Here is a 21764-nt window from a genome sequence, read left to right as displayed (position 1 = left end):
CTGGATGAGCAAGCAACTCAGGGAGGGGATTAGACAAAAGCAGAAAGCTTACAGGGAATGGAAGAAAGGCAGGATCAGTAAGGAAAGCTACCTTGGTGAGGTCAGAACATGTAGGGATAAAGTGAGGAAGGCTAAAAGCCGCATTGAACTGGACCTTGCAAAGGGAATCAAAACCAATAGTAAAGGTTCTACAGCCACATAAATAAGAAGAAAACAAAGAAAGAAGAAGTGGGGCCGCTATACACTGAGGATGGAATGGAGGTTAAGGATAACCTAGGCATGGCCCAACATCTAAACAAGTACTTTGCCTCAGTTTTTAATAAGACTAGTGAGGAACCTTGCGATGATGGAGGGATGATAAACGGGAATGTGGATATGGAAGTGGATATTACCGCAACTGAGGTAGAGGCCGTACTTGAACAGCTCGATGGGATGAAGTCGGAGGGCCCGGACAATCTCCATCCGAGGATATTAAAGGAACTGGCGCGTGAAATTGCGAGCCCGTTAGCGAGAATTTTTAAGCAATCGATAAACTCGGGGGTTGTGCCGTATGACTGGAGGATTGCTAATGTAGTCACTATTTTAAAGAAAGGGAATAAAAGTGATCCGGGTAATTATAGGCCTGTTAGCTTGACGTCTGTAGTATGTAAGGTCTTGGAAAAAATTTTGAGGGAGAAAGTAGTCAAGGACATAGAGGTCAATGGTAATTGGGACGAACTGCAACACAGATTTAGTAAAGGTAGATCGTGTCAAACCAATCTGATCTCCTTCTTTGAGAAGGTGACGGATTACTTAGATAAAGGAAATGAGGTAGATATAATTTACCTAGATTTCAGTAAGGCGTTCGACACGGTTCCGCATGGGGAACTGTTAGTTAAATTGGAAAAGATGGGAATGAGTATGAAAGTTGTAAGGTGGATAAGGAACTGGTTAAAGGGGAGACTCCAGAGGGTCGTATTGAAAGGTGAACTGTCAGGCTGGAAGGAGGTCACTAGTGGAGTCCCTCAAGGATCCGTTTTGGTACCGATCTTATTTAACCTTTTTATTACTGACCTTGGCACAAAGAGCGGGAATGTGCTAATAAAGTTTGCGGATGACACGAAGCTGGGGGGTATTGCTAACACGGAGAAGGACAGGGATACTATTCAGGAAGATCTGAACCACCTTGTAAACTGGAGTAATAGAAATAGGATGAAATACAATAGTGAAAAGTGCAAAGTCATGCATTTAGGAATTAATAATAAGAATTTTGGATATACGTTGGGAGCGCATCAGTTGGAAGCGACGGAGGAGGAGAAGGACCTTGGGGTACTGGTTGATAGCAGGATGACTATGAGTTGCCAGTGTGATATGGCTGTTAAAAAAGCAAATGCGATTTTGGGATGCATCAGGCGGGGTATTTCCTGCAAGGATAAGGAGGTGTTAGTACCGTTATATAAGGCGTTGGTGAGACCCCATCTGGAATACTGTGTGCAGTTCTGGTGTCCCATGTTCAAGAAGGATGAATTCAAACTGGAACAGGTTCAGAGACGGGCTACAAGGATGATCCGAGGAATGGAAAAACTGCCTTATGAAAGGAGACTCAAGGAGCTTGGCTTGTTTAGCCTGGCCAAAAGAAGGCTGCGGGGGGATATGCTTGCTCTATATAAATATATCAGGGGGGTTAACGTTAGGGAGGGAGAGGAATTATTTAAATTTAGTACTAATGTAGGCACGAGGACGAATGGGTATAAACTGGATATTAGGAAGTTTAGACTTGAAATTAGATGAAGGTTTCTAACCATTAGTGGAGTGAAGTTCTGGAACAGCCTTCCGAGGGAAGTAGTAGAGGCAAAAGACTTTCCTGGCTTTAAGACAAAGCTTGATAAGTATATGGAGGGGATGTTATGATAGGATCGTTAATTTGGGCAATTGATCTTGGATTACCACCAGATAGGTCTGCTCAGTGGTCTGCGGGGAGATGTTGGATGGGATGGGAACTGAGTTACTGCAGAGAATTCCTTCTTGGGTGCTGGCTGGTGAGTCTTGCCCACATGCTCAGGGTTTAGCTGATTGCTATATTTGGGGTCGGGAAGGAATTTTCCTCCAGGGCGGATTGGCAGGGGCCCTGGAGGTTTTTCGCCTTCCCCTGCAGCGTGGGGCACGGGTCGCTTGCTGGTGGTTTCTCTGCAGCTTGAGGTCTTCAAACCAATTTTGAGGATTTCAATAACTCGGTCCTGGGTTAGGGGTTGTTATAAAATTGGATGGGTGGGGTTCTGTGGCCTGCCTTGTGCAGGAGGTCAGACTAGATGATCATATTGGTCCCTTCTGACCTATGAGTCTATGAGAAGCAACGGTGAGGCTGAGTAGGCTCCTTTCTGGCCAAGATGGTGGGCTGTGGTGAGTCTGGGAGTTGCCTGCAAGCCATAAGTGGACTTGGCGCAGTGAAAACTGCTGCTACATTCTGGCTGACCTGGGGGCACCATGGACGACTTGGGAGTGGGGGCAGGGCCCTGGCTGTAAGCAAATGGGATCCAGGAAGCCCATCCTGCCCCTCCAGGGGCCGAATCTTCTTCTTCTCTCCTGCCATGGGGAGCCCAGCCTCAAGCCTGCCCAGCATTTGCTGTAGCTGGAGCATTAAGCCTTCCTGTCTGGCCTGTGCTGGAGCTGACCCTGGACCCCTGTGGGGCACTGTTGGGGGAAATCCCGACTGCAAATAATTCTAGGGGAGGCAGCCACTGTGGTTCGCCCTTCCTGCTCCCTGCGCTGCTGTACCCTAAAATCCCTGTCGCCCAGCAAAATGGGCTAGGAGCCTGGAGAGAGGAGGCAAAGGGATGGCCTGAGCCCCCTCGGGCACTGCCCCGCCCCAGGCAGCCCACAGAGACCTGATGCCTCCTCAAGCAATGCAAGGAGATGTGCCAGCAGCGCTAAGGCAGCTCCCTGCCCACTCTGCCCCCTCCCTCCATGCTGCACTGCTCCTGGAAGCAGCTGGCATATCCCTGCGACCCTGAGTGCAAACTCCATAGCTGACCCACCCCCGGTTCCACTGCCTAGGACCCACTGCGGGAGTGGAGTGTGTGCCGGTCACTTTGGGAGCTGTGCTGCCCGAGGTAAGCACCCCCCTCCGACCACCTCCTGCACCCTTACCCCTGCCCCAACACAGAGGCTCTCTGTGTCGTGAACAAGCACTGTCAAGGATTGGCCAAGAACTTCTGCTCTGTTTATGTGAAAGAGACACAAAAAAGGGAGCCCAGCAGACAAGTTTAATTCACAAGCACAAACTGGCTGGCCAAGCCAGGATCTCTCAGTTACTCAGAAGGCTCTTCAGCCAGCTCTTCCCAAAGACCAGTCTCTGGAGGCTTTTGTGACATGAGGTACCTCAAAATAGCCCCTGTAGCTCACATATTCATCATTCATATATGGCTGTGATATCTCATACAAACCATTCCATGTAAGTTATCACATGAAAAGTCATGATCTGCTGAAATTGGTTATTCTGTCCAAATATGTATAGCATGAAGGTGTATGAAGTTGTGCATTTTGCTGTATGGTTGTTACTGAAATATGCTATAATTTTGCTAGTGACCCCTGCCAAGGAGGGAGTTCAACAACCATGAATCAGCAGAGGAATTGTAATTAAGGGATTTCCAATTCAATGACAGGTGCCCAAACACAACACTGTGGGGACTGCTCAAGTCTATGACTCAGTTGCACAAGACCACACCAGGAGGATTCCCCAACCTAGTGACTCAGCAGAGCCCACCCGGACATGTCTGGGCAAGTGTCTTCTAGACACTTGAACTAAAGATATAAAATAGGAGACTGTGGCATCATGTTTTTGCCTTTCTCCTCCCCCACCTATGTTGGAAGCAGCAGGAATCCTGAGAAAATGAAGGGGGGAATTCTATGTATTAAGGAGGGTAACATCCAGTGGGGTGAGAAAAATGCTTGACCTAACTACTGCCTAGTGTAATAAGGTGTAAAGTTTAGATTTTGCTGTGGTCATACAGTGCTTAGTGCTCTGCGTTGTGGCCCCAAGAGCCATGGATGCAAGTTGAGTTACGATGACCTTTTCCTTGTCTCCACATTTCTTAGGTGCCTCCTTCCAACACTTGTCAGAAAAAACGACCGGTTTCTTTTGGAAGCATTTGCATTGCAAGGCAGAGGCACTCTTCTCTGTTTCCTCAGAAGACTGACCAAAAGATGGGAAGAGCGGACACATTTGGCTAGGCACCACTGGGTGCTGCATCCCTAACTCCACTTTACCTGGCAGGTGAGTCAGTCAGCTTAGCCACGGTGCCACTCTATGGGACTTTTCTCCCAACTGCTCCATTTTTCATCAGTGACTATCAAAAGGAAGGTGACATGACATCTCCATGTGGACATCCCCAGTGAATCACAAGGACGTGTGGCGCAGGCGCTCCTGTTGCAGCAATTGCAGTCAAAGCAACCACCATGCTAATGCCAGTCACAGCAGCCTTTTCATCAACTCCAGGAATGTGATTTGATTCTTTCCAATGCTTCTCTCCAAAGAAGCCTTTTCCTTAGCAAGCAATGACTTGGATACCAAGGGAGGTCTCTTCTGTTTCCTAGGAAGACACAGGAAAATGTGAGCAGAGGAGACAAAAGCCATACACCAAGGCACCACTGGGAGTTGAACCCAGGATCTCCTGTTTACTAGACAGGTGCTTTAGCCAGCTAAGCCATGGTGCCTGCCTCAAGAAAATGTTTGCAACTGTTCCATTTGATGGTCCAGGACAACACCTGCAAATTCTAAAGTACAGACGTTCCACATTTCCCTCAGGACCTGCAGACCTTGAGGTGTCTGGCTCTCCGTGCACAGAAAGCCACAGCTGAGATGACAGAGGGCTTCTAACATGTGCTTCTCCCACCAGCCACTGTGATCATATAGCAGTTAGTGATCTGTGTTTCAGTTAAAGAAACCTCGTCTCAGTTCTCAGTTATGGTAACCTTTCCACCAGCTCTAAACTTCTCATTTGCTATTTTCCAAATGTGGGGAGGTGTCTGCCCCCAACCAAGCAGGAGAACGATTAAGGCTGCCTTGCAGAGGCTGCACAGAACCCGGCCTATGAGGAAAGGGCTTATTGGGAGAGCCAATCAGGAGAAGGCTTGCTGGAGCAGCCCATATATAAAGGGCTGCTCAGCACAGCAAGAATCAATCACAGCTTGGAGTTTGAGGAGGGAGGTTTGGCTGGGGAAGGGGAAGGGTGGGCACCATGCTCAGAGTAGTGCTGGGTGGGTAAGGAGCACATGAGTGACCTTCTGGCTGAGTACTGCCAGACTGAGGCCCTGATACAAAGGCAGAGGAAGGTGCTGGGGCTGTGGGGAAGTGGTCCAGGGAAACAGATGCAGGGTTGGAGGTTCACCACTTTTGCCTCCGTAGCCACTGGCACAGGTGGCTATACCCTGGACTGCAGGCGGCCACTGAGGCAAGTGTCTGGGTAGAGAACAGCTGCACCCAGGAAGGGGGGAGAGAACTGAGTGGGGCACAGCCAGAGGGCTGTGTCCATAAGAGGACACTGAAGTCCTGAGAGCGACATGGGTCCTAATGATAGAACAGATGCAGCCAGATGCCACTAGATGAAGGTGCACTGGTGAACCAGTACTAATTCTCAGGATGGCCAGCAAGAGGTGCCACAGCGGTGAGACCAAGACTTAGCCGCAAGGAAGGCTCTCTCTGTCTTGAACAAGCACTTAGAAGGATTCTAGTGACAAGTCTTTTCTTTTTCTGAAAAGAGATACAAAAAGGGAGCCAACAAACACACTAGGTTCAGCAAGGAAGAACTGGCAGGCCAAGCCAGGCTCTCCTGGTTAGTAGGAAAGCTCTTCAGCCAGCTCTTCCCAAAGATCACTATCTAGAGACCTTTTAACAGCCACTGCAGATGTTGACCACAAAACAAGCAAAGAGATGCCAAAATAGAGTTCTCCACTGCCTGCAGCCATCACGCTACCAGGAGTTCTGGGCACAGAGAGACCCCTGCTGGGGGGAGGAGGCCTTGTTAGACACTCTTCTGACACCAGCCATTCTCAAATAGTGTTTAGTGCTCTGTGTTGTGACTTCAGCATCCACAGATGCCAGTTCACTTGAGGGACATTTTTCCTGTCTCCACATTTGTCTAGTGCCTCCTTTCAACACTTGTCACCAAAAAGACCTGTTTCTTTTGCAAGCAATGTACAGCTAAGCAAAGGCAGTCTTCTCCATTTCCTCAAAAGATCACCAAGCTGTGTGGAGAGGACACACATTCAGCCAGGCTGGATCCTGAATCTTCTCTTTATTCAACAGGTGTCCGAGAAAGACACAAATCTACACCTTGTAGAGGTCAAAAATAGGAGTTTTTACACACAGTGCTGGTGGAGTGCCACCTTGGTTATTAGGCACATTGTTAATTAATTAATTACAATAGAATATATAGATTTTCCATGAGCAGGGGAAAGTGACGGGGTAGGCAGTTCCACACCCCGGGATAGGTTTTGCAGCAAGACAAGATAAGCATATTAGCCAATAGTTAACAGATTACATAATGTCTCCACCCATGGTCTCAAGTTAGCAATTTAACATTTCATTAATACTTTGATAAAATGTTGTTAGTATCAAATATCTATGCTGAATTCTGATTTGGGGTCCATAGGAATGGAGCAACTCTTTTGATTGTCCAAGAGGTACATTCCTAGGGGTTAAAGCAAAGAAACAGTGAAAGTATATGGCAATAAAGATTGTTTTCTGTGTGTCTAAAGGCAGGCATTGGTCCCTGGGAAGGGACGTTGAAGGATGACATATCTTATACTGACATGTGACAACTTTTCATAAACTCAAGGTTTGATCTGTGGGAAGAACATCTCCCTACAGAAGAAACAAACACAACAGGAACAGGGATTCTTTGTTCAATCTGCAACTCTGAATAAGACACAATTCTTTAGTTCTTAGCTCCAACACCTGGCAATTTGCTGACCAGGCCTATCTTAGCAAGCAAGGCTTTCTGTTTACCCCAGCTTTCTCTTAGCTTATCACTATTTGCTAGGCCTCTAATCCTTGACCATACTCTGGACTTTGAGTCTGGAAAAGAGCTGGCACAATCCATGCACCAGGTTGCTATATAAACAGCAAATAGATTTTTAATCCTTCACATGAAGTAATGGCAAAGCTCTTGGTTCAGGCCTGTAGCAGTGATGGAATGAACTGCAGGTTCACATCAAGTCTCTGGAGTCCATCCACAGATGGGATGGGTCATTCAGTCCTTTGTATAGAGTTTCAGTTTGTAGCAAAGTCCCTCCAGAGGTATGAAGCAGGACTGAAGACAAGATGGAGACGAGGCATCAGCCTTTTATAGTCTCTTGCCATGTTGTCTTTGCTTTCTTTGTCCCAAGGACACTCTATCCAGCATGTGGCATAGAAAAACCTTTGAGTTCTGTCCACAGGCAGGTCCCTGCATACCTTGCTGAGTCACAAGGTGTACCTGCCTTCTCTCAATGGGTCGATTGTATAGCTGATGGTCCGTAGTGGGCCATCAAGCAGGCTAGGCAGAACTGACACCAACTTGTCTAAAGTGTTCCCCAGAAGCAGAGCACGAGTTTGAAATATGGACAGCATAGAACCAATATTCATAACGTCGACTACAAAAATGATACACATCTAGAGATAGCATCATTATAATTAGCCAATCAGAACCTCTCCATAGACCCCTTACAAAACAACCTTTCTGCAATATTGACTGCAAATATAGAACAGTGGTCGCAACGGTGATCTATACAGTTACAGATTATGTCAATAACGTCACAGGAGGTGACATGGCATCAGTGAGACTGATATTGGAATACTGCCTCCAGTTTTGGTTTCCTCGGTTGAAAAAGATGTTGTGAAATTGGAGCTGGGGCAGCAAAGAGCCACCAAATGTTCTGAGGGCTGGAGAAAAATGCCTTCTAGTGAGCTATTGAAAGAGCTCAGTCTGTTTAGCTTATCAAAAGAAGATTGAAAGGTGACTTCACTGAAGTGTTGAAGTGCCTTAATGGAGAGAAAAGATTGGGTGTTAGAGGGCTTTTTAATTGAGCAGAGAAATGCATAACAAGACCCAAAGGCTGGAAGGTGAAAAGAGACAAATTCATATTACAACTAAGGCACAAATATTCAACAGTGAGGATGATTCACTACAGGAACAAGCTACCAAGGAAACCGGTGGATTCACCATGTCCTGATGTCGTTTAATGAAGACTAGATGCCTTTCTGGAATGGGTTTGCCCCAAAAGTAGCTCTTGTGTCATACAGGAGGCCTGTGATATGCAGGGGGTCAGATTAGATGCTCTAATGGTCTCTTCTGGCCAGAAAGTCGACTAATTTCTGAAAAACTGAGTATAGCATTGGGAGCAGCATCTGATGTTTTCCTGTCTAGCCGGCTTGCTTCCTAGAACGAACGCTCCTTGAGTGGGGTGATCCACAGGGAGTAGCTCAAACCTCCAAAGTGCCTGGCCTGGGGCAGGACATTAGCACAGCAAGGGAGGGGTGTGGCAGTGACATCACAAAGGCCTTTTGCAGGACCTCAGACTATTGGTCAAAGGAGATGGGGACGTAGTGACCTCACAGAGAGATGATGACATCAGCCAGGCAGGAGAAGGGCGAGGGGCCAGGGAAACCTCAGAGACTCCTGTGGCTTTGCTTCAGCAAGTCTCCTTCTCCAGGTCTCTCTTTGAGGACTGAGAGAGTATTTGGGTTCACGGACGTGAGCGCCAGGAGGAACCTCTTTCGAGTTTTCTCCTTCCCTTGTAGTGATTTTACTAGAAAACAGCCGTCCCTGTTTAGAAGGTAAGAGCCTCCTGGAGGTTTGAAACCTGTTCAGTCTGATCCATCTGGTGACAGTTGAATTCTAGGCATTGAAAACACGAGCTTAAGGAGGCAGAATTTTATTCCACACCTGGGATTTTGTCCCTTAGAATCACTGGGGACATTAGGGTTTGTCCTTTTTGTTTCACCTTTTCCTCCATCCCTCCCTCCTTTCTCTTCATCTCTTGCTTCTTTTGTCCTTTCTCCTGTTCCCCTCCCAACACCAGGATGTGTGTGTGTGTGTGTGTGTGTGTGTGTTGTGGGGGAGTGCTCTGCAGCTCCCACTGTGGGCGGTCCATCCAAAACTGTGGGGCTGAAATAGTGCTTGGACAGTGATCTCCACAGGTGACCTAGGCCATCCTTTGTACTCTCTGCTGAGAACCCTCAGCCTCCCGTCCTCAGTCTCTACCCTGATTGGCTGAGCAGGGGGTTATTGACAGGGAGGAAACTCAGGTCCTTGTTGTTCTTTTTTAAGACCAAGGAAATAAGTCAGAACCAGTTCTATGTTTGACAAATTTTGCTGCTTCTCTGCATTAATGGTCTCTGAGCAGTTGATGATTCTCTCTAACATTGCAGTTCTCAAATACTTGCTGAATAATTCTGTCACTGTTGTTGGTCTGGAGCTCATGTGAGAGCACTTTAAGGTCATTCAATGGATGAAATTCAAGTTCTGATGGTTAGTTTGAAAATCAGGGCTCTTGTGTCTTATTCCCAACTCTGCCACTCGCTGGCTGGGTGACCTAAGGCAAGTCAATTCTCCTTTCTCAGCCTTAGCTTCTCCCTCTTTCAAGTAGAAATAATAATGATCCACTCCTACCTACTTCACGGTGGGTGGAGGATGGGGATTCATTGGAGAGTATCACTATAAGTAGTGCATAATATGAGGTGTCCTATCACGTTTACTCAGAGCAGATTATGATATAATAGAATAGCTGAAATAGTCTATTTGATTTGTATGTTTTTATTTTGAAATTGTTAAGAGCAGCAATGACTTAGCTCAGACTGAAGCTACTTATCTAATGTTTGAGATCCAAGTGTCTCCTCTTTGTGTGCGAGGAGACAATTTAACACACTGTGACAAACAGGAGATGCTTTTGTTTTGCAACAAAATATTTTTGCAAAGAACTTTTATCCCACTTGTTATGATTTCGAGAAACAAACTGGTTTAGTCTGAATGGGATTTTCTGACAGAAACAGTTTGAATGACATTTCCCCACCATCTTGATTCCTGGGCTCTATCCCTGCCTCTGGGGGGTTTGTTGTCCATTAGAACAGGAGTCGGAACTGGTGGCTTTTCTTTCTGGCTCTGCCACCGCTTTGCTTTGTATGCCCTTGGGTAGGTCACTTCCCTTCTCTGGACCTCAGGCTCCTCTCATCTGTCCAATGGGAACAGGGACAGTTCTTGAACTCTGGGCAGTTGTGAGCTTGAGTGAGATAAAGGGTATTAAAGCCCTCTGTGAAGGAGAAAAGGGAACTTCTCAGTGAGTGGGGATCCTCTCTGTATGGCCCCAATGGGGAAGGGAAGAGATGGTGTGGGGGAGAAGAGGGGCAGAAGGGGTCAAATGGGGCTAAACCAGAAATGAGGAGATTTTCTTCCTGTTAAAATATCCTGGAGTCTCATCGCTGAAAAGTCACATCTTTAGTTAGGTTTGAACCAGCAGCCTTTCAATTGCCAGGCAAAGGTGTGAACCACAGAGACTGATAACTGCCTGCTTCCCTGTTTTGCCTCAGAAGCACCTGCAGTGGTGCTACTAGTTAGTGCAGAAGGGACTATAGCTGGGGTTATAAGTTCAAGCCTTACCTTAAATACTGGTTTCTATTACCCCTGTAGCTTCCCCAACTTGTTTTGCCCAATTCACATGGAAAGTACCCTACTAGGAAAAGGAGAATAAATTCTGAAATGTGGAAGTGGGTGCTCAGCTTGGAAATATCCACCCTCTGCTGCCATGAATTCCAGTAGATTGTTCACTGTCAGAGAAAATTGATCTATTAGCTGCCAGGAAAGGTGTCTGGGCACCATATCTCCCTGCGTCTTCCAGTGCACCCCTGGCTCGGTCACGGCTGTAGATTCTATATGCATTGAGTCTAGCTCTTTTCTAAACCTTCCTAGCACAGCTGGTAGTGTCTCAATTTCATAATCTGAAGGTTTTGAGTTCAAGCCTCTCAGAAGACAATGGTTTTTGCTCCCCGCTTCAAATTTTCTAAAGGAAATCAGAGAAAAGAAACTACAGGACAGTGTTTTCTAGGCACCCTCGCACCCATCTAACACACACACACAGAGACTCTTCTAAGGCATTAACTTTTCCTTCTCTATGGAGTTTGTATTCTCCATAGAGCAAAATATATCAAACATGCAAGTCTAAGCCTAATACAATAGGAAACTCAATACTGATAAAATCTCACCCTCAGAGATCTTCCAATAAGCTTCTTTTGCAGACTAGGCTTATTTCTAGTCTGGGCCCAATCTTTTCACCTGGCATAATCCTTGTTCCAGCTCAGGTGGTAGCTAGGGGATTTCTTATGACTGCAGCCTCCTTTCTTCTGTTCTACCCACTTATATAACTTTGGTACAAGGCAGGAATCTTTTGTCTGTCTCCTGGGGGAAAGCCCCAGGTTTAAGATGGATTCCTGTACCAGGTGACATGCTCACATGTCCTGTGAGACCCCAAGCCTTCATTCTTCCTGGCCTGACTCACAGATGGTGCAGGACAGAGCCATCTACAGTCAATTGTCCTGGTTAATGGGAGCCATCAAGAGTCCAAACCACTATTAATGGCCCACACTATGCATCATTACAACAGGACCTCAGAGTTATATTTCATATTTCTAGTTTCACATACAAGAATGATCGGTTCATACAAATACGATGAACACACACAGTAGATTATAAACTTTGTAATGCTACCTTACATGCATAAAGCATACTCCAGTTACATTATATTCACACTCATTAGCATATTTTAATAAAATCATACGGAGTGCAACATCATAGCAGGGAAAGGGTTTTACTGCAGCACCTGGGAGCAGTTGAGTTTCATGTTCAGGCTGTGGTATGAGTTTCTCCAGGTTTCTCGTAAGCACACAGGGCCCTTAGCAGGTGCTCTCGATACAGGAATGGCCCAGACATGATAAAGTGATGGGAATTGCATTTTCCTTTTTAATTTTTGTATTTCCAATGACATTTCTGTTTGTGATTTCGTTTTGCTTTGTATAACTGTGTTTTCTCCTGGATTTGCTATTTAACTAAAAAAGGAATAAGGCCTCAGGGCGCCGGATGGAGGAGTAGGCTGGGGCTAGGACTGCTAAAAGAGTGAAAGCATCAGGTTTTCTGTATTGTTTCCTGCCCTCATTTTGTGAGTAGCTTCTCTCCTGTATGAAATTTGCTCAGTTGGTAAAACAACAGACTTTTAATCTGAGGGTCCAGGGTTCAAGTCCCTGGTCAGGTAGAAGGACAATCTCTCAAGATTTTCAGAAGGCATCTCTTGAGGACTCTCTTTGACTTCAGTTTTTCCTTTTCAGAACTTGGCCTTTCCTAGGAAGGGCCCTTTACTGCTTGGGACTGAAGGTGCTACTTCCTCACCTGTCCACTGGCATTGCAGTCTGAGGAAGAAAAGCGTCTGGGCCTCCAACAAAGTATTGTGTGCTGATTTTTTGAGCAAATGTAGGGCTGGCCAGAAAGGCATGTTCCCACTGGGTATTCCCTGACAGAAAAAATTGTCCTCACAGAGTCTTTCATGCCAGAAGTCGCACATGCTTAGCTGATCTCATGGTGTAAGGGCTGGTGTTGTAAATTGTGAAATCAAAGTTCAAGCCCTAGTAGAATTTTGGGGTCTTTTAATTGCCAGCTAATTATCCTGGGATTTCCAAAGCTTCATCTTGCTCTTCCCAATGACATGGTAGCCTGTCTCTTGCCTGCTAGCTGTTGTGACTCGCACAAGAGGTCATGTTTGATCTGGAAGCGAGGCCCTCCCTTAGACTCAGTCTGAATAAAGGTCAATGTACCACTGCATGAGATAAGGCAAGTTTATTTTGCGTTGTATAACTGTGTTTTCTCCTGGATCTGATATTAACTAAAAAAAGAAGAATGTCTCTGGGCACCGGATGGAGGAGCAAGATTGGCCTAGGGCTGCTAAAGAAGCAAGAATAGCAAATTTTCTGCCCTCTTTTTCTTGACTAGTTTCTCTTCTGCATCAAACTTGCCTCTTTTTTTTGTGAGCCTGGCTAGCTCAGTTGGTAGAGCATCAGACTTTTAATCTGAGAGTCCAGGGTTCAAGTCCCTGGTCAGGTGTGAAAAGGGCAGGTTTCCCTGTATGGTACTCCTCCAACAACTGAAAAAGGCATCTCTTCAAGGTGTTATTTCACAACAGTCTTTTTTCCTCCAGGACTTGGTCTTTCCTAGAAAGGGCCATGTACTGCCTAGGACGGAAGGGGCAACTTCCTCACATGCCCACTGGCCTCTCAGTCTGGATTAAGAAAGGCCTCTAGGAGTGCAGCAAACTGTTACATGCCAACTTGGTGAGCAAATGCAGGGCTGCACCCGCAGGGTCATCCACACCAGAACTCAGCAGAGATCTGGGGGTTCCCTATTGGTCCCATGGTGTAAGAGCAGCCCTCAGGACTTTGAATCCTGCAATCTGAGTTGAAGTCTCAGTGGGATCTGAGGACAATTCCTGTGCGACCTAATCCTGCTGGGTCTTCCAAGGCTCTGTCTTGCTCTCTCAAATGATATGAAAGCCTGCCTTTTGCCTGCTAGCTGTTGTGACTTGAGCACAAGAGGGGATGTTTGATCCAGAAGGCTGGCCGTGCTTGGAGTCCTGTAGGTAGGGATGGGAGCTCCATTTCCTCTGAGTCCTGAAGCTGGGCTGCAGCCTGGCCTAGGAGGCAGCCCTATTGGTTGACCAACTGGCCCAAAGTCATTTGGGCGGTGTTGATGTTCCCCAGGAATGCTGAAGGGCCTAAGGGAGGGAGGCTCAATATTCCCCCCATCAGTCAGGGTGGAAGAGGAGGGCTGCAAGAGTGTGGGTTGATGAGCTGGGCCTTCTAGCATTTAGTTGGGTACATGGTGAGGAACGCAAACTGGGAGAAGCAGTTGCTGGCCTGTGAGGAATGGCTCAGCCGGTGGAGTAAGTGGACCTTGTAATTACCTACAAAGCTGTGATGCTCAAGACCTATCTTTCGGCTACAGGGAATTTCCTCAGCCATGTATTTCCCCCTGCTCCACGAGTGCTGCTGAGGCTGAACATGACCTTCCACTTCTTGTGGGGCAATAGGATGTCCCTACCTAGACAGGAGATGTGTGGCTTTTCTGCCATATTAGAAGAGAGGTTGGGCCTGGTGGGCTTTGAAGTCTTTTATGGCTTTACTTTTTTGTTTTTACATTTTCAGTGGGTGGCTCCCAAGCAAGAGTTGACTCACCTGATCTTTCTTTCTTCTCCTGCTCTTTCTCAGCAAAGGGAAGAAAAAGAAGCTCTCCTTCAAGCTGGAGTCAGAAGGACAACATAAGGATGACTTCCTGAGTGCCAGCTCCAGTCCGTTGCTCTACCAGCTGACCTATCGAAGGGCTGCCATCACTTTCTCCAGGTTCGCCCATCGGTGTGTTCAGAATGGAGAGGGGTAACTAGTGGTGTTCCCCAATGGTGAGTCCTAGGACCAATCCTATTCAACTTAGTCATAAATGATCTGGAGAAAGGGGTAAATAGTGAGGTGGCAAAGTTTGCAGATGATACTAAACTGCTCAAGATAGTTAAGACCAACGCAGACTGTGAAAGAATTTCAAAGAGACCTCACAAAACTAAGTGATTGGGCAAAAAAATGGCAAGTGAATTTAATGTGTATAAATATCAAGTAATGAACATTGGATAAAATAACCCCAACTATACATACAATATGATGGGGGCTAATTTAGTTACGGCTAATCAGGAAAGATATCTTGGAGTCATCAAGGATAGTTCTCTGAAGATGACCATATAGTGTTCAGCAGCAGTCAAAAAAGCAAACAGGATGTTAGGAATCATTAAAAAGGGATAGAGAATAAGACAGAGAATATATTATTGCCCTTATATAAATCCATGGTACACCCACATCTTGAATACTGCATATAGATGTGGTCTCCTCATTTCAAAAAAGATATACTGGCACTAGAAAAGGTTCAGAGAAGGGCAACTAAAATGATTAGGGTTTGGAATGGGTCCCATATGAGGAGAGATTAAAGAGACTAGGACTTTTCATTTTGGAAAAGAGGAGACTAAGGGGGGATATGATAAAGGTATATAAAATCATGAACGATGAGGAGAAAGTGAATAAGGAAAAATTATTTACTTGTTCCCATAATATAATAACTTGGGGCCACGAAATGAAATTAATGTACAGCAGGTTTTAAACAAATAAAAGGAAGTTCTTCTTCACACAGTGCACAGTCAACATGTTGAACTCCTTGCCTGAGGAGGTTGTGAAGGCTAGGACTATAAGAGGGTTTAAAAGAGAACTAGATAAATTAATGGAGGTTAAGTCCATGAATGGCTATTAGCCAGGATGGGTAAGGAATGGTGTCCCTAGCCTCTGTTTGTCAGAGGATGGAGATGGATGGCAGGAGAGAGATCACTTGATCATTGCCTGTTAGGTTCACTCCCTCTGGGGCACCTGGCATTGGCCACTGTTGGCAGCCAGGACACTGGGCTGGATGGACCTTTGGTCTGACCCAGAATAGCCATTCTTATACTCTTATGAAGGGAGGGGCAGAGTTCTCTGATAGAGTTTCTGTAGTGTAGTGGTTTTCACGTTTGCTTAATAAGCAAAAGGTCCCTGGTTCAAAACCAGGCAGAAACAAAAATGCTTACTTTTCCCAGCTTCCCTGGCTGTCTAGCAAAGTTCCTACTGCTGCCACTGGCATGTGCCTGTGATAAACCCAACCCCTGCAAGACAAAGGCTGGGGAAATGAGATGAGAAAGAGCCTTGGCATCAGCAGGGGAAAGCTAGAGCATCTGGGCCAGTCACCTTTTGGAGCCTTGTGGCTTGGTGTCCTCTGCCCTGGGAGGTTGGCTGGTGGAGGCCGGCTCTTCCTGCTGGCCTCCTTTGTGTGACTTGCCAAAGGAGGAAGTGAGGCAAGAATGGGGCAAAAGAGGAAAGTCGAGCTGAGGAAGGCAGGGCAGAAGCTAAGCCCCTCAGTGTGGCTAAGTGGGGTTAGTAGAGCACCACCATTCATTCTGCAAAGTCTGGGGAGGTGCGGTTGGCTGCTGGGAGGTAGGATCCTGTGCTTGCCTCTTGGCTTCCCAAGGATGGATACTTGCAACCCAGGAGAGGAAGGATGGTTCTGGGTGAAAGGAAGACAAGCAAAGCTCTGGGAGGAAATTTGGGTGTGGGATGCGGGCTTTCTGCTCGGGAGTTGAGGTGCAGGAGGGGTGATGCTTACCCCAGGCACTGCAACTCCCAAAGTGACCGGTACACACAACCCTGTGACAGCAGCTCCCAGGTCAGCGGGGACAGTGAGTCTCCATGTGCCGCTGCCTGCAGACGTGGCCCCCAGAGCTCCCATTGGCTGCAGTTCCTGGCCAATGGGAGCTGTGGAGTTGGTTCTCAGGGCAGAGGCAGTACATGGAGACACTCCCCCCACCCCAGGGGATGCTGAGACATGCCAGACACTTCTGGGAGCAGCATGGAGGGACAGAGGCAGAGCGGGCATGGAGCCACGTTAGTGCTGCTGGCACATCTCTGCACACCCATTGGTGGTGGGGGCAGCAGAGGGTCTCCATGTGCTGCCTGGAGTAGGGGCAGAGCACAGAGCTGCCTCCCCTCCCGGGTCTATTACAGGAGTGGGTGAGTGGGCTCTTTTGGCCCGCAAGGGGCAGCAAGTCAGACTAGATGATCACACTGATCCCTTCTAACCTTAAATGCTCTGAGTCTAAAAGGGAGAGGGAAGTAAGGGGAAAAAAACCCCAAACGTTGTAATACCAGGGTGACTCCACCTGCTCACAGTATAGTCCTGCCCCTTTCTTCCTGCCCTGAGTGTTTAATGACCTGCAGGACATTGATTCTCTCATGCCATTGATAAACTGATACAATGTGATGGAAATTAAACTAGTTTCCAGTTGAGAAAACAGCACCTCAGTACAGTGGCTGGGAATTGAACCCAGGTTAATTGCTCCGAAAGTAGCTATGCTTACCACTATACCACCAACACATCTGGTGCAATTACTACTTATGCTTGCCCAGTGAGGCTAGGCCAGAATTGAGGCATTTCCCTGCCTGTTAAAATGTACTGGATTCTCTTCACAAAAAAGCCAAGCACCTCTATCTTCACCTGGGTTTGAAGCATCAGCCTTTCAATTAGCCACCAATGTTGTTAATCACAGACAAAGGTAACTACCTACTTCCCAAGCTTGTCTATGAAGCACCTACAGGGATACACCTGGCTAGTGAGGGAGGCGCACTGCTGGGGTTATGAGCTCAGGCCTCACCCAAAGCACCGGTTTTCATTAGCCACGGAGCTTCCCCCATTGCTTTGTCTCATTCACATGGAAAGTGCCATAGGAGGGAGATGAGAGTAAATTCTAAACTCTGAAATGCAGCAGTGGCCCAGAGATCGGGATGAGGGGTTTGAAGAGAAAAAGCTCTAAGAGTATAAAACCAGACAGTGTCCAGGGGCAGGTAAGGTACAACGCCTCAACAGGGAGACATGGGGGGTGGGGGTTCACTCCCTCTGTTCGATACCCTGAGAGGTATTTGAAGATGAAGATAACGCCACGGCTAACAGGTTACTGGCACATCCTGGGTTCAAGAAAGGAAGAGACTTGGGTTAACAGTCTGAAGATTTGTGTTACCGTCACTGTCTGACCCCCCTTCACCTCGGGGCAGGTTTGTACATTGCTGGGTGGAATGCACAGACTCCTGCAGAGCAGGGGCAGCTGTTCCCATGGCAGAGAGCCTGGCACTTAGGAGACTTTCTACACTTGCTGTTTTGAAGCAATTCAATAAAATAACAGTGGAGCTACAATGCCCGGTCCAATATTTCAGCCCCCTGCTGCAAAAACACTGTTTTAGGATCTACACAGGAGGCTTCCAGCGCTAGGACACCTGACCAGAGAGCTCAGTGGGGGTATAACAGCTGCTGAGGGTCCTGGGCTAAATCCACTTGCAGGTGGAAGCGTTTTGATTTATTTGATTGATAATGAGCATCAGCTACCAGGGGAGAAGCCCTGCGAGCCGCTGCCACTGGGAAAGGGCAGGGGGAGGGGGAGCAAGAGGAGAAAGGCAGAGACATTGGAGACGAGGAATTGGAGGGAGAAGAAAGAGAGAACAGAGAGACAGTAAATGATTGAAGCAGAACAGGTGTCCCAGCTCGATCTTGCTCATCACAGGAGTTGAGAGAGACAGGCAGTTGCAGGTTTTCAATGTCAAGTCTGAACTTTGAATCTAACAATTTGAGTTCAAATATCAAGGGGATCTCCACAGACCTGATCTCTTCCCCCCTCTGCTTTTAGTATTAATTTTTATTTTGACGTGTTTGGCTTAACCGTGATCTTCTCTTTCCCCACCTGTACTGCAATTTGGGGATTATTTTTATTTTGCCTCCCTTTTGTTCATGTCATTATAATTGTAACTGCAAAGGAATCTGCAGGAGCAAAAACTGACTCAAAACTTTATTTCCCCATCATGCAGAAACATCATACAAACAGCTCACGCAGCTGGAATCATAACACAGGAGGCCAGGGGATGGGAGATGCAGGTTTCCAAGTGTTCTGTCTTTCTCAGATGACACATTTCAGCCCCTTGTGTGCCTCCATCCTGTATGACCTGCTGGGTTTGAGACATTTATTGTCTCATTTTATTGATAACGTGATTGCAATACAATGTGACTGAAATTAAACCACTTCCAGAAGAGGAAAAGCCATTATTGCATTGGCTTGGAATCAAACCCCAATCAACTGCTTGGAAGGCATCTATGCTCATCACTATACCACCAATGCATCTGGCAGAAGTAGCTTTCCTACAGGCTCTGTGTGCTGGCAAAGAAGGTGACACCTGACCACAGAGATAGTGAGCAGGGTGGATGGGCTGGAAGCTGCCTGACAGCTGGGAGCAGAGTTAGGATCCCAGAGTGACTGAAAGGGGCAAAGGTGAAAACAGAGCTCATTGGGAGCTGGCCCCACCCCAGGAGAGGGGAACTGAAACTCAACTTCACTCACAGAAAAATCTTCCCTGAGAAGGAAGGGGACAGCTTGTTTTAAGGACAAGGTTTGTGTTTGTTCCTGCTACATACGGAGGGGCTGGGTAGTGCTGATTCCAGCCCCCAACTCTGGGAGGATAAGGAACAGATTCAGGCTGCCAGTCATCTGCAGGAGGGAGATGATCTTTTGACAGTGACAGATGCCTCATCCTAAAGGCCTTTGTCTGCCCCCTTTTAGTGACTGTTTGGTATAGGAATGCAGCCACCACTCCTGGGTCTCTCCTGGGGAAATAATGTTTCTGTGCAAAACACCAAAGCTTTTAACAGAAAGGAAGAAAAGGAGATGGCAACACAATGGGACTAGTACATAAGGAATGAAACACAAGATGCTTCTCCCATGTGCATTGACTTTTAACCTTGGTTGCAATGGTGTTGTATCTATGTTGGTCCTAGGAGTCCTCTGGGGTGCCTGACACTGGTCATTTTCAGAAGACTGGACAGTGGGCTAGATGAACTGGTCTGACTCAGTATGGCTGTTCTTATGTTCTAACTGCTGTTTATGAAAGAGATGACCTTTCAGGCTACACAGAACTGGAGCAGGGTGCTGGGTTAGCTCCAAAGCTTGTCTCTTTCACCAACAGAGGTTGGTCCTCGACAAGCGCTTACCCTCACCCACTTTGTCTCTCTTGGACTCTGAAAAGTGTTTTCTCTCCACTCCCTTTGCAGAGAAGTTAAGTTTCCTTTGGGCAACTATCAGGCTGAAGCAATTGTATTGACTGTGACACTAGAATTGAAGATTTAATATTATAAATAAATGAGTCTAAATCTGAGGTTCTGGTTTTCACATTGGTTTTTCTAACTCAGTTCCCAATTCTCTTCTAGAAAGGCCTCCGGGATGCCTGCCCAGCCCAGCAAAAGTGGCCAGGAGAAAGCCCACAATGCTGCTCTTTCAGGTAGTTGAAGGCTGCTATCAAATCCCCCCTCACTCAGTCAGTACCCAGTCTGTGGCAGTGCATAGGATTCTTCCATCCTAAGTGCAGGACTCTGCACTTCTCCTTGTTGAACCTCCACAGATTTCTTTTGGCCCAATCCTCCAATTTGTCTAGGTCACTCTGGACCCAAACCCTGTCCTCCAGTGCTTGGATTCTTTACATGCTTTCACAGAGCGAAGAGCACATGTTCCATGATTTCATAGGGCAGAATTTAGTGCTTTCCCTGTGTGAATTTGACAGGTGGATCAACATAGAGACACATTGTGACCTTTCTCAGGGTACTGAGGGCTGTGAGTCTCCTTGCTGCCACCTGCCACAAGGAAGAGGGAATTTTGCATTTGGCAGCTGGATGTTAGTGACCAAACTCACCAGCCTGCTGGAACTCAAGGACCCTCCTCTGAGCTACAGCAGCCACCCTAACCCATGAGTTCCTTCAGTGTGTCCACCTCTGGGGTCCAGCCCGGATCACCAGATACTCAGTGAAATCCCAGATCCTCTCCTCCCGAAGTATCCCAAGATACTAGTTTTACTGTGGACCATTGCTACTGTATCTCACACAGCACTTGAGTACAGTTATTGAACAAGCAAAAAAATTATTTAATGGATAGAGATTTAAACAAACAAAGGTGATATTAGGAAGTTTAGACTTGAAATTAGACGAAGGTTTCTAACCATTAGGGGAGTGAAGTTCTGGAACAGCCTTCCGAGGGAAGTAGTGGGGGTAAAAGACTTTCCTGGCTTTAAGACAAAGCTTGATAAGTATATGGAGGGGATGTTATGATAGGATCGTTAATTTGGGCAATTGATCTTGGATTACCAACAGATAGGTCTGCTCAATGGTCTGCGGGGAGATGTTGGATGGAATGGGAACTGAGTTATTGCAGAGAATTCCTTCTTGGGTGCTGGCTGGTGAGTCTTGCCCACATGCTCAGGGTTTAGCTGATCGCCATATTTGGGGTCGGGAAGGAATTTTCCTCCAGGGCAGACTGGCAGGGGCCCTGGAGGTTTTTCACCTTTCCCTGCAGCGTGGGGCACGGGTCGCTTGCTGGTGGTTTCTCTGCAGCTTGAGGTCTTCAAACCAATTTTGAGGATTTCAATAACTCGGTCCTGGGATAGGGGTTGTTATAAAATTGGATGGGTGGGGTTCTGTGGCCTGCCTTGTGCAGGAGGTCAGACTAGATGATCAGATTGGTCCCTTCTGACCTATGAGTCTATGAGTCTATGAGTGATGGAAACCAACTGTTATCAACTAAACAAAGGCAGAAAATGATAGAGAAAGGCCAGCACAAAAAACAGAGAGAGGAACAATAAGATACTAAAAGGACAATGGTTGGAACTCTCCATTTCTCTCAGTCTTTGGATTGATGGGTACTAGAGCTGTAGCAACAGTTGAGGAACCAGGGTAAATTAAATCAAATTAACTTTTCAAGATTAGCCATCATTTCCTGTATGACTAACAAAAACAAGACAACTTTCAGTTTTCCAAAATAATTCAGATTATTACACAGTCTCTTACTCTTTAACCAATAACTTCACCTATAATTTCATTTTAATTGGTAACAATAACATATTCAAAGATCACAAATTGTTGTCATATGTTACTTTTCTTTTAATCCCTATTGCCAACAAGTGAACCCTGGTTCTTATTGTGATTTCTCCCAATGTAGGACCCAACCACTTCTGTGAGTTCATATATTTCAGGATCTTCTGCAATACGTGTTGGTAGAAGGGGTCTTCTATATTGGTATGTTTGCATCATGGAGAAAAATTCCTCTCTTTTCACACTTTCTAAACTTTT

At 46.6% G+C, this 21764-nt stretch overlaps 3 non-coding genes across 3 annotated transcripts; 2 read left to right on the top strand and 1 right to left on the bottom strand.

Moving 5' to 3' along the window:
- Positions 1–4618: 4618 nt before the first annotated feature.
- Positions 4619–4692, bottom strand: TRNAT-AGU. The gene has a single exon. It is a non-coding gene; the product is annotated as a tRNA-Thr (tRNA).
- Positions 4693–13027: 8335 nt separating this feature from the next.
- TRNAK-UUU lies at positions 13028–13100 on the top strand. The gene has a single exon. It is a non-coding gene; the product is annotated as a tRNA-Lys (tRNA).
- A 2464-nt stretch (positions 13101–15564) lies between these two features.
- TRNAI-AAU lies at positions 15565–15637 on the top strand. The gene has a single exon. It is a non-coding gene; the product is annotated as a tRNA-Ile (tRNA).
- The last annotated feature ends 6127 nt before the right edge of the window (positions 15638–21764 follow it).

This window comes from Gopherus evgoodei, unplaced genomic scaffold (assembly GCF_007399415.2).
Source record: "Gopherus evgoodei ecotype Sinaloan lineage unplaced genomic scaffold, rGopEvg1_v1.p scaffold_178_arrow_ctg1, whole genome shotgun sequence".
NCBI lineage: Eukaryota > Metazoa > Chordata > Testudines > Testudinidae > Gopherus > Gopherus evgoodei.
The sequence above is the reverse complement of the archived record's forward strand: the minus strand, read 5'-3'. Positions and strand labels throughout refer to the sequence as shown.